Source organism: Sciurus vulgaris (assembly GCF_902686455.1).
Source record: "Sciurus vulgaris genome assembly, chromosome: 7".
Classification (NCBI taxonomy): Eukaryota; Metazoa; Chordata; class Mammalia; order Rodentia; family Sciuridae; genus Sciurus; species Sciurus vulgaris.
The window spans coordinates 95,446,904-95,460,779 of NC_136467.1; positions in this window are offsets into that span (position 1 = coordinate 95,446,904).

A 13,876-nucleotide genomic window follows, 5' to 3' on the forward strand; every position below is an offset into this window, starting at 1 on the left:
TCAAATGTCAAAGCCAGTTCAATAATAACAGCTAAAATGGTAATAAACAGAAGTATATTTGTATTTTTGAAAAAGAGCTAATATTCCAGGTATCAATTTTTTGCTGTCTTCACTCGATGTCTTTTTCTTTGATTGCAACTCACATTGTTCCTTAAAGGGAAACAGAACACTGCACTGAAGACAATATCTACTAACCCAGTTAGCCCTTCCTCAATTTCAACCTCAGTCTGCTAAATGCTGGCATTGATCTTGGGCAAAATGCCCTGAGACTTCATTTCCTAGTCTATAAATATGGATTAGGAGTGCCTATATCATAGGGCTCTTAAGTCAGATAATACATGAGACATTTAGTGCCTGGTAGTTTTAATAATTTATTTCAGTTATGGTGAATCAAATTTTTCCTAGTCATTTTTTGTCTCACAGGGTCTACTACCTACTTCTTTAATTTGTAGAAAGTCAAAATTTTCTCTGGAGTTTTCTCATTAGGTTTTTATTACCTCAATTATAAAAGGTCTATTTTGCCTTTCTAAATTCTCAGTTTATCTATTTTTCATATTTCTAATCAGCTACACAAATAGACCATTCTGTTATAGGGGATTTCTTTAATCCAACACTTATTTTTCTTTGTCACTTTGCAGAAGCAGAAAAACAAAATGATCAGCTATGAAGCATATTTTTGGCACAGATAAAAAGTCCTAAATTTGAAAAAGACAATCTCAGTGTTTATCTCCCTAGTGGAGAGGTGGGGAGAACTTACAAAACTTTCTGTTCTGTACAAAGAACTGCACGGATTAATTCACATAATATATGGCATTATATAAACACCTTAAAAATAAGAAAAAATTTTATTAGTTTTTAAATTAAAAAGAATGCTCTGTACTAAGTCAAGCATATCAGTGCTGTGCTAAAATTCCTTTTTCCAAAGAGAATCATATATTAGAGATTCAACTGAGTGGTTCTCAGTTTTCGGTTTTTTGAAAACTATAATTCAAACAAAATATCTCAACAAATAAATCTTTAGAATTCACCTGAAAAAATCTGCATGAATATGATGGACTACTAAGCCTACACATAAAACATATGTACATATTTTCTGTGTTCATAAAACTTCATGGAGATAAGTCTGAGAACTGGGTTGCCATGCATTAAAATACTAATTGTTGTGTCTGGTGATTTTATTTATTTTTGCCAACTTCCTTAAACTTAGTAACAAATAACATTATTGAGAGAGAGAAAAGGAAACAATACAAAGAATGAAACACCAGATATCAGAGAAAGAGAGAGAGAGAGAGAGGGAACATTCTAAATGTAATTTTGAAAAGGATAAAAAAGTGCATAAGTAGAATTATTAAGAAAAAGAGGCATTGACCATTAAGACCATTCAGATTTAAGGTTGCTCTGATTATAGTGGCCTTCATTAATTTTTTTCTTGCAACTTTACTTTTTAAACCATAAGACTAGACATAAATGGAAAAAGATCCAAGATATTAAGGGTGGCAAATAATTTTTTAATCATTTCAAGGGTCATTTCCCCCCTTCTATTACTTTCACTTTAGAATGCTGGTTTCTATTAGTAAAGAAAACTTATAAGAACTAATCATATTATTTTTGCTTCTGATTTTTAAAAGTGATGGAAGTTCCTAAAATTTTTTCAAAAAACATCTAATACAGGAATCTCACTATTAGTTATGTAGCCAAAGGAAATGAATTCAGAATGCCAACAAGATATGTGCACTTCTATGATCTCTGCAGCACTATTTCCACAGTCATGATACTGAATCAAATTAAATGTTCCGAAGCAGATGAATAGATATAAGAAAATGTAGTACATATACAAGTGCAATGTAATAATACACCGTCCCTTCCCCTAATGAAATGAATACTTTTATTTGTAAAAACATGTATGAATCTGGAAGATACCTCATTAACTGAAATAAGCCAGGTACAGAAAGACAAAGACCACATATGTAACTCACAAGTGGAATCTAAAGAAGTGAAAATCATAGAAAAGAGGACAGAACGAAAAGTGCCAGGGACTAGGGGTAAGAGATACAGTTGTAAGAAAAAAAAAAAAATAGTGGAAGTCAATAGCTAAAATGGGATTCATCAAAAATATGTGATTAAATAAGCATGAAGGGTGATTAATTTAAATTTCAAACCAAATCCATGTTTGGACCATTAAACCCATGGTAGAATCTTGGTGGCCTCTGATCCAACATTAGTGACTGGTAAATTAATTATTCATTATTAAACTCAGTCAAAATTATAAAATGCTATGACCAGTTTTCCTATGTACCTTTTGTTTTCCTGCAGAACTTACTGGATGTAGGTCCAGGGTCTGCCATTCTCTCATTCAGCTTCCTCACCCAGTGATACACCTCTAAACTTGAATCTGATTAAGAAATCTCATCATGGTAAGATCTGCCGCAGACTCTTCTCTGATCAATGTGGCTATGTCTCTCTGAAAGTGGGAAAGAGCAGAGAAAGTTTGGGAGTGCTTTCGCCTTGATTTCTCAAGATATCTCTCTCACGCACTGCACATGCTTTCTCTCTCTCTCTCTCTCAACAACCCGCTCCCCTTATACCAAACCTCTTTCCTCCTGATAATGTTCGGACTGCCCTACCTTGACACACAGCATTTTACACATAACGTTCCTGAATCAGGGTCTAGTTTACTCTGTGCTGCCTTCAACCTGGTAACCCTTCTCCTCAATCTGAAACCCAGAGAAGACAGAGAAAACTGCAATAGTTTCTTCTCTATATTTCTCCTCCATTCTGCTATAAATTTAGAAGGGGAGAAGAATTCCTTCTTCCTAAGTATTTTCATTACATATAACTTTATGGCATAACCCACCAAACTAAAATAGGAAGACAGCATATTTTAGACTGCATTTCTCAAGAATATAGCCTAATGTTTTTGCAGAAAATTTTGAATATTGTCGGCTGAATTTTATATCTAATGTCTCTATTTCTTATATCTGATTCTATCCTCTCACTAGGCAAAAGGGTATGTTGGTTGAACAAGGGTAAAACTTATGTATTTTGAAAAGCAGTAGAAACTACATATTATGTCTTTTTAATTCTTTACCAGTTTGCTTGTTATTACAGTTCTCATGAAAAAAAAAAAAATCTGTTTAAGTCCGTATGCATCCCATAGGCAGTTTGACCATAACTTATCTAAAAGTCACCATAATTTTCCAAATTTAATTTATTTTTAGATTTTGTGTGTGTTGTTTTTTCTGGAAATCACCATTAATACCCATGTTAGATATACATTTATTTTAATGGTATTACCAATATCTGTATAAGAGTGCTTGCATATTTGAACAAATATAATTTGGATTATTAAGCTCATCTATAAGAAAAATATTAGAAGACATTTCAGTATCACTGTACTTTTTAATATACAGATTTTTCCTTAATACACCTTTTGTTTTTCTGTATAAGAGAAATGATCTTTAGTATCCTTAATGGCTTATCTAATTCATACCATATTCATATTTAATTTATATAACAATTTATCATAACTTATATTTAGAAAAAGAATTTGTGAATTTTATGTAAAAATAATTAGCACGTCTATGAATATGAATACTACTAGTGCTTCATGTTCTTTCTATATAAATTCACTATGAAAATGCCTTCTTTGGGGTGTTCTTCATTGTTGCTATATACTTTAATGTCTTTAGTTTCCAGTGTAAGAATTTTAATTAGCCCAATTACTTGCTCCATAAGTAAATCTACTTTTAGACAAGTGTATTGGGAATCAGCTCCTTCTATGGTAAAGTAGTAATTCGAATAGAATTATAACTTACTAAAGTGGAAACATTTCATCACATCTTATGAAAGATGTTTAGGATAAAGCTCCCTAAATATCAGTAAAGGAAAAAGTTAAATCAAATAAATTCTTGGGGAAATAGAAATCACTTCTTTGTCCTATTCAGTCAAATCCCAATATAATATTTGTTTAATTATACGAATAGGATTCAGGAGTTCTAAAGTTATAAAAGTAAGTACAAAATTTTTAAAAATAAATATTTTTTTTTAAAAAAGTAAGTACATAAAAACAATATATGCAAAGTTCAAGGCAGAGACTTGGAGCTCATACTTTATCATTATCCCATTTTCCCTTGGGTTCCAAACTCCTGCAACTGTACTAAAATGTGCTAGTAACAGAATCAGGAATGCAGTACAATTCAACAGCTGAACGTGCCCACATCTGCTCAAATGCATAAGCATCCTCAATGTGTAAAGCACAAAGTTTAGATGGGAGGCTTAAAGGAAGCCTTGGTTTCATTCCTGAATGCTGATGACTGGTCTCCAAAATAACCCTGCATCTCCTTTCCCTTGAGATCCAGAATTGCTGAATAATAAGAAGGAAAGAATCTTTCCCAAACTCTGTCTTCAGAAGCAGAGGGCATAAGAATTCCATTCATGTGTACTAACTCCAATACAGTGTCCAGGGCCCTGGGTCCAACCAACTAAGCAACAGGAATAGCAACATTTTCCTGTGAACTAAGGAAGATAAATGTGAAGTACATGGGGATAAATAACCTTGAAAAGAGTCTTTTTTCTTCACTGCAGCTCCTTCAAGCTATTTAAATATTTGTTTATATTCCTTTAAATGTAAATTACAGAGCATCCTCTGATTCAGACTTTTATATGAGAACTAAGTATCTACTAGGTTCTTGTTGATCATTCTAGTTCCCTGTTATGAAACTGCTTCCTGAAACATCACAGTTTCAATTTTAGAGATTACATTATAATACTGAATAAAATTCAGATTTGAGAAAATTGCTGTTCACTGTTCATTTTCTTATTTTAAATGAAAATACATGTACATCTAGTCTATTACCTGTTAAATTAAACAGCGATGCTATCATCTTAGAAAGATATTATGAAAATTAGACAATATTTATAACAAGGATTTATAAACTTTAAAAGGCATAAAACTTTTAACTAGCATTACTATCTTTGACATTGTGATTAAATGTTTCAATTTGTTTTGGACAACTGCAAATAGGAATCAACTATGTTACATATTCATTTCATAAATAAATGGAGCTGTTAAGAATCTCGAGTTACCCTAGTCAGATTCAGGAATGCAAGTACTTTATTCTGAATTGCTTATACTCTTATGCTCTTTACATTCAGTCGGCAGATAGAGCTGCCTCACACATATTGCCTACAGAGGGGAGATTGTGCCACTCTTGTGTTTATTACAGAATTCTTAAGGACTGAAGGGAGTGGGGCAGAATCCAGGCCCATGCAGATTGCTGCAAAGACACCTCTCATCACTGACTTGAAAGTACCCATCAGTTTCAGTGTGTCTGCATAGCTCGCTAAGTTATTTAGAATACTACAAGATTTTGAAGTTGTTTTTCATCTTACCTACCTAGGTATATGATACAAATTCAGCCCCTTCATCTTGCTGCTCCCCTCATGTACAGCCAGAAGTGTGACTCCATTCACCACTTATGTAGTGAACACTCAGTTTTCCAGAGAAAAAGAATTTATTTTCTCTTAGAGGAGTAGCTATGGACGTAAAAAGTCTTTCCGCAATGTGGGGGTCTCTCAGTCATGTACCACATGGATGAGAAAAGGGTTAACTGCTGGAGGAGGATGTTGACTATTTATCGATCAATTACCCATAAACTTATCAACTCAATAAACACACAAGAGCCAATACTTTTTTTAAATGAGAGAAAGCGTGACGGGTCTGACCATATCAGCTCTGACCTCTAACAACATGGAGTAGCCCAACTCTCTTTTATTTTTAGAAACACAGGAAAAGGGGCCAAAACCTGAAGGAGCTTCTTCTGTGATGGACAGGACAGAGTGGAGTTAGGGGAGCCATTCTCTTAGGGTAATATTCTAGAAGGAGGCAGGGAACCATTCCCATGCAGAGCCACATGCTTCCTGGCAGTTCCTAGAAGCCAGACATCTGTGTCCCATGGCTCAATCTAGTCTGATTCTGCTAAATAAGGACCGCTTCCCAACACCTCAATGTAGCACTTAAAGGATGACAAAAAAGCTTTCTCCAGTTTTGTCTTTTTCCTGAATTCTTTGTCCTTTCTGGAGATGTATACTGCAAAAAGTAGAGCAGTTTGATCCTATTTTTTAGTTTTCCCCTAACATATACTTTCTTTATAGCAGTAAGAATATCATCTTCTAACTGCTTTAAAGTGGCTAAGGAAAAGGAACTCCATGGAGAGAAACATGAGTCATTATATTAATTCAAAATGTTATTAAGTCATAATAGTCTCTAGAAAATAGTTTAAATACATTAAGTATTTTCACAAATTTTTTTCTGTTTGACTTAATCTGAATAAGTTAGTTTATAGTAAGGGGTCAAATATCCCCAAACTTTGTAGCTTCAGTTAACACATTGATTCTGTATTGTTTTGTTCTTTTTCATTTTGCTGCGAGTTGTAAGGAGACTTCAATGTCTCTTGCTCTAGAACCTGGCTGTTTAAGCAGTTGCTGTATGGAATGTCCTTTCTGATGTAGCAGAGGGAAAAGAAAAGATTTTGAATTATCGATTAAATATGTTGGCCTAGATATAAAACACCTCTTAAAATTTTTGACAGTAGAAGTCACATGGGTTGACCCAAATCTAAGACAGTACCTAGAAGAATATAAATTTTCAAGCTTTAAGTACTATGGTAGCTCTGTTCATTGTATTAAATATGTTTTCATATTTGTCTTTATTAAAGAGCATAGTCATTAACTATATTTGAAATAATGAAAACTGATTCAAGTGAATGATTTTGCCATCTTCAAATTCCCCTAAAATTTTAAGTCAATTGAAATGATCAAGCAGTTTGAAAATGCAGATCTTCTCTTTCTTCTTTCTTGAGATCACACAATAAGTTTTTTTCCAAAATATTTAGTAAGTGCTCATTTAGAAAACACTATACAATTTGCCTTCAATAACACTGTCATAAAAAGACTGTCCTTGCCGTGGAAGAATTTAAATTTTAATGAGGTAGAAAATGTACACAAATAGCTTATGAAAGTTAGAGAAGCCTACCTATGCTTACCTAGTGGTTGGCTCCCACTTTGTAACAGATCTCTCTTTGTTAACATAGGTTTCTTGTTTCACTCTAAAAACCTCTCTTCACTTCCCTACCTATTGCTTGGCTTCTTTTTCTTAGGTTTTCACAAACCAATTTTCTGGGTTTTATTTAAACGTATTTTTATTTTTTATTGGTGCATTATAATTACACATAAGATTGGGATTCATTATGCCATATTCGTGCATGCACACAATAGGATCCATCTCATTCCCCAGTACCTTACCTCCCTCCTCCTTCTTCTCGCCATCCAATTGCTTACTCTACCAGTCTCCCTCCTATTATTATTATTGCATTATGTGCATTACAATTATATATAAATTATATATATCATACATAATAAATGTATATTATATTTTAGTATATATGTATGTATATATATATACACACATATATACACAGGATTGTGATATATTAATACATGGTCATAGCATAATTTGGTAGATTTCATTCCCCAGTACTTCCTACATCCTCCCCTCCTCCTTCCTTCTTAACCCCTTTCCTTTCCTCAACGGGTCTCCTAGTGAGGTTTTTTTTTTTTTTTTTAACCAATTTTCTAAGCTATACTCTTTATCTCCAGACTTCTGTGTTCTACCACACATAACTAAAACATAAAGTTTTAAAAGAGGATGTTTGTATAGATTGCTGAGTTATTTAGAATTTTGCAACACTTTTGTAGTTGCTTTTCATCTCACCTACCTAAATGTATTGAAAAAAGACTCTCTCATCCTGCTTCCCTATTGAATTGCCAGACCTGTGGTCTTATTCACCACCCATGTGTTGAACTCTGTTCCGTCTTTCAGAGAATTTTTCTTTTCCATCTTAAAGAAGAATTCAAATTAGCCTGGCCCAAATTTTACTCTGGGTTTTGACTCCCAAAATATGTCTTTTGCTATTGTTCTCCATCTCATTAATAAATATCAGCACTTAGGCTATTTAAAAGAATGAATTTTTTAAAAATCTTCTTTTGCCCTGTTTTGTTTCACATCCCAAATTTCTCATACAAGACTTCTGTAATTATCAGTCAAACATTCAATAGAGAAGTAGTCATATTTCTCAAAATGTTTTCACCACTAAAAAAATCACTAGTCTAGCACACCACAATCTCTAATATCATATTGCATAATATCTATTGCATTTATAATTTACATTTTAGTCCACCCTCATAATGCGTGTTCTTGTCTCCATGAAAAAAATTTGAGCGGTAATTATACATACCCAGGTTAGAGTCACTCATTTAGCTTTTAATCTGTTACATGATAAATAGGTACTATTTATAAGAAACTGTACTAGAAAAGAAACTGACATGTTTTATGCTCACAAAGGTAGAATATATGAGTTCAATAATTTTTAATGAAAGAATTCTTCCTTTAGGCCCTTATTTTTAAAAATATGTTCTTATTCTGCTTGGCAGTGATCTGAAACGTAGTTCTTCCAATTATTCCATAATACCCCTGATAAAATTTGCCAAATTTTTTTTAAAAGTTTGGTTTCAAGGTCATGTCTTATTTGACACCCTAATTTCATAAAAAGGAAAATTATCATTAAAATGTATGAGTTAAAGTTCTTGCATCAGTAAATGTTCCCATTGAGTCAATATATGCTTTTTAAGTCTCTCAGACAATTAATTGCACTATAGATCAGATAGTATCTTTTCTTTTTTATTTTATATATTTCTTTTTAAATTTGATTCATTATATACAAATGGGGTACAACTTTCTTTTCTCTGGTTGTACACAAAGTAGAGTCACATATTTGTGTAACATACATGTAAATAGGGTAATAATGTTTGTCTCATTCTATTATCTTTCTTTCCCCTGCCCTCGCTCGCCTCTCATTTTCCTCTATGCAATTCATCCTTCCTCCATTCTTGCCTACATGCCCCATTATGTATCATCATCCACTTATCAGAGAAATCATTCAGTCTTTGGTTTTTTGGAATTGGCATATTTCACTTAGCATGATATTCTACAACTCCATCCATTTACTTGCAAATGCCATAATATTATTCTTCTTTATGGCTGAATAATATTCCATTGTGTATATATACCACAGTTTCTTTATCCATTCATCCATGAAAGGGCATCTAGGTTGGTTTCAAAATCTAGTTATTGTGAATTGAACTGCTATAAACATTGGTGTTGCTATGTCACGTTAGTATGCTGATTTTAAGTCCTTTGGGTATAGGCCGAGGAGTGGGATAGCTGGGTCAAATGGTGGTTCCATTCCAAGTTTTCTAAGGAATATCCATACTGCTTTCCAGAGTGGCCGTACCAATTTGCAACTCTAGCACCAATGTATACATTTACCTTTTACCCTACATACTCGCCAACATCTATTGTTGCTTGTATTCTTGATAATAGACATTCTAATTTGGGTGAGATAAAATCTTAGAGTAGTTTTTATTTGCATTTATCTTCTTACTAAGTTTTTTTTGTCTTTTTTTTTGTTTTCAGTGGTGCTGGGGATCGAACCCAGGGCTTTGTGTTTGCAAGGCAAGCACTCTACCGACTGAGCTATCTCCCCAGCCCTGCATTTATCTTATTACTAGAGATGTTGAACATCAGAAGGACATAACAATCATAAAAATTTATGCCCCAACCAATGGCGCATCAACGTGCATCAAACAAATCCTTCTCAATTCCAGGAACCAAATAGACTACAACACAATAATACTAGGTGACTTTAACACACCCCTCTCACCACTGGATAGATCCTCCAAACAAAAATTAAACAAAGAAACCATAGAACTCAATAACGCAATCAATAATTTAGACTTCACAAACATATAGAATATTCCATCAACCAACAAGCAAATACACTTTCTTCTCAGTAGCACATGGATCTTTCTCTAAATTAGACCATGTTATGACACAAAGCTACTCTCAGCAAATACAAAAAAATAGAGATACTATCTTGTATTCTATTAGATCATAATGGAATCAAATTAGAAATCAATGATAAAATAATAAACAGAAACTACTCCAACACCTGGAGACTAAATACCCTGTTGAATGATGCATGGATAGCAGAAGACATCAGGGAGAAGATCAAAAAAATTCTTAGTGTCTTTTCTAATAGATAAAACTATAGCTTCATTTTGAGTATTTTTTTCAGAAACTTACTGAAATTTGCTAGTTTGTATTCTCAATCTGTTAGAGTGGGGATATATACATAAAATTAGCTAAATATAAATGATAATCAAATGTATTTAAAACAATAATTTTCCTGCAGTGATAAATTTTAACCAGAAAAGAAATTCTCCCATATTTCTAACATAATCATTTAAGATAATTTAAAGTTTCATTATTTTAAGAATCACTTTTATTTATATCATGGTATTTTTGGTAGTCCTGAATGCCAAACCATTCTTATTATTTCAGGGAATAGTTCACCTCAAGGAACTCTTATTTCAACACTTAATTATTTAAACTCTTCCAAACTCTATGAATGCTTCAGTTCCAGGGACACAAGTATTAATGGTATGTTGAAGAAGTTCATTTGAGTTATTTATGCATTTCCTTGTTGATTTCTATGGAGATAAATGTACACTCCAGTTTTGGATGTCAGGATGACTTCCATGGGAGCTAGTGGTTGGTAGTTCTCTCCTGATGTATAGCTTCTCTGTTGGGCTCTTGAGAACTAAGGTGGTTTTGTGGTATATCTGTAATCGACATTTCTTTGTAATATTAAGGAAAAACTTAAGACTAATGTCTAGTATTGATAATTCAAGGTCATTATTCCTGTCTAAGGAAGTTGCAGCAATTGCTATAGAATAGCACTTGCGAAATATAACTTTTTGAAGTCTTTTTTGCACTTTAAGCAAGTTTCAATAATTGAAAATAAATAGAGAATGGAGGAGGTCATCCAAATAAACATAACATTTTAAATGCATTAAATTATAAATGAATTAATTAAGATAGCTTAATATATGTAACTATTTTTTCTTCTTGCCAGGTGCCTAAAATGAGCAAAAGACATGGTAAAAAAAAAATTTTGTACAAATTTACGCTATTCATCAATGAGAATTTTTTCAGATACTTCACACATATTGTCTTGCCTGATTCAAAAAAGAAAGTGTGCATTGCTAACTAAAAGATTACTGAATATTTCAAAAGTGAAAAAAGTTATAATACTTGAATTTTATAATTTAAAATAAAAAAATGCACTTATTTATTTTAATAAAAAATTTAACCTGACAATACACTTCATATTTAGTAGTTAACCTTCAGATTTTATAGATAACCCAGCTATGCACTGAACTTATTTTTAAATTCTAATATCAAAACTGGCAAATATGTGGAGAAATATGATATCTCTTAACCAAGTAAAACAGTTTTAGAAAGTAATTTTTTTCAATATGATTTAAAATTCAATGTGCCAGTTTCTCCTAGTACAAAGAATAATACTAAATAGATTAAACTCAAGAGTTTTCCAATCACACAAAAAAATAAATATATATACCCAGAAGAAAATTCTGCTCAAGACTCAGAAATGTGTCTTGTGAGAGGAAAGTACAGTGTAGTTTGCCTCCATTTCTAAAACATGCATTTCTAATGTGCTGCTGAAGGGAAAGATATATCTCCCAGCGGAACACGACACAATTCTCCTCACTCTATTTTATGCTTCTAATCTATTGCTGCATAGAATTTTTTTGGAAAGCAAGCATTTTAAAATTCATTATTTCACTAACCTACAATTTGAATAAACTAGAAATGTGCTAAGAGTCATCAGTGCATGAATAAACATATATAGAGAGGAGATTCTCCAGAAGCAAGTAAGAAACATACAATGAAGACTTAGTAATACAGAAGCAACCAATAGTTAAGTTTTTCATTTTTCAATAAAGTAAGTAAATGTCAAAATATAGCTATTTGAATACTATAATTGATTTTAATGGGAAGTATACTTATTGAAAGCAAAGCATACTCAAAAATTAATAGATTGTTAGAGGAAATATTAAAAAGTACTATTGTGACTTCTCCTTTTAGATACAATATGAAAAGAATTGAAAAGTAGTCACTTCCATCATAATAATCAGTAAAACCTGAAAAAACTAAAACTAATTGCATTCGGTAGACTCAGGAAACTTAATTTACAGAAAAAAAATAACTCAATAAATTGTGAAAGACAAACAAACCTAGAGTCCAATGAGATATTTACTTACCTAGAAGAGAAATCACTGGAGCTATAAAATGAATAATTTGACTTTAACACCAATAGCACAAGAAAAGCCTTTCCAGGCCCTAAAGGAAGAGCAGAAATAAGTTTTTTCAAGGAGAAAAAAAATGATACAGATAAAACATTCAGATCTATATCAAAAATTTTAAGAAAAATAGAGAAGGAATAAACAAAAGTAAAATAATATTTAAATTCTTATTCATAATAAATCTAATACACAACTTTTTATAAATCAGTAGTAATAACAAATGTATTATGTGACTATGTCACATGATATAAGGAGGATTGCTGACAGCATGCTCATAAGTACCTGGAAGGAGGAACTGAAATGTTCTTTTGTAAGACAATGGTAGTAGTGCATGTGAAAAGCCTATTGTTATTTCAAGATGAAGATGAATTTAGATTAAATGTAAATGTATATTGGAAAATTTGGGGACAAAAATGTGTATAGATATAAGATGAATATGTCTAAGTGGTAAAATAAATAGGGATCATAAAAATAATTAAAAACAAGATAATATGAGGAGATAAAAAAGAATGACAATAAACATGTCTAATAATATGGAAGTTATTAATCTATCAATAATCACATTTTCTGTGAATGGTTTATATGTTTTAAAATATACATCATATGTAATATAGCACATATAATATATATACATAATATAGTAAATGTATAATATATATTGAATATAAATAATGTATTATTATATGTTCTATAACATACAATATATAAAATTACATAGATATAAACCATAAAAGATATTCATCAGAGTAAATTAAAAAAATAGACCTCACCCTATGTTTTCTACAAGAAACCAACTTTTATGATAAAACTATATTTTTATAAGTCCAAAAACTAAAGAAATGTAGAAAGATATCCCATGCTAATAGCAATAAAAAAAAGTCAAGCTAAGCATTCTTCTACAAGGGAAAGGAGAATGCATCTTCTTCTTAAGAATAATATTAATTATGTAACTGAATAATAATACTTATGTGAGGAAATAGGCATAAAAATCTTGCACTATGTCAACTTGTAACACTAGGGATTCTAACTCATTTTGCACCTCAAAGAAGTACATTTATCACCAAGATGTTAATAACAGAGTTGGGAAGGATATGTTGAACACATTTTTTAGAGCTAGATGAACTAGATAGAGTTTGGAAAGTGACTAAGATTAAACCACACAAAATAAAACAAATGCTGACATTCTTCATTGTTACATTACAGCTGGTAGATTGTATTGAGTGCATAAGAGTGATTCATAGCAGATTTTATTAAAGGAGATTTTATGATGTGGGAAGACATTTTGATCTATTTTATTTGATCTAGATGGCTGAGAATAAATACCCATTGTTTTGGAATTCAATATAATAGCTAATGTAGTTTTACAATATCTTTTTCTTTATAAAATTGTATATTAAAATGTGAGTTAACAATTTATCCAACATTTATCTTAATAATTAGCATCAGCAATATTTTATGAAGAAAATAATTGAATCAAATTATCTTGAGATTTGATAAAAAGGAGAAAATTAATTGTTGATTGATTTAATAACAGAAAAGCAAGAGGAAATCCAGGAGAATACAGTCTTCAAGTACTCCAAGGAATAAAAAA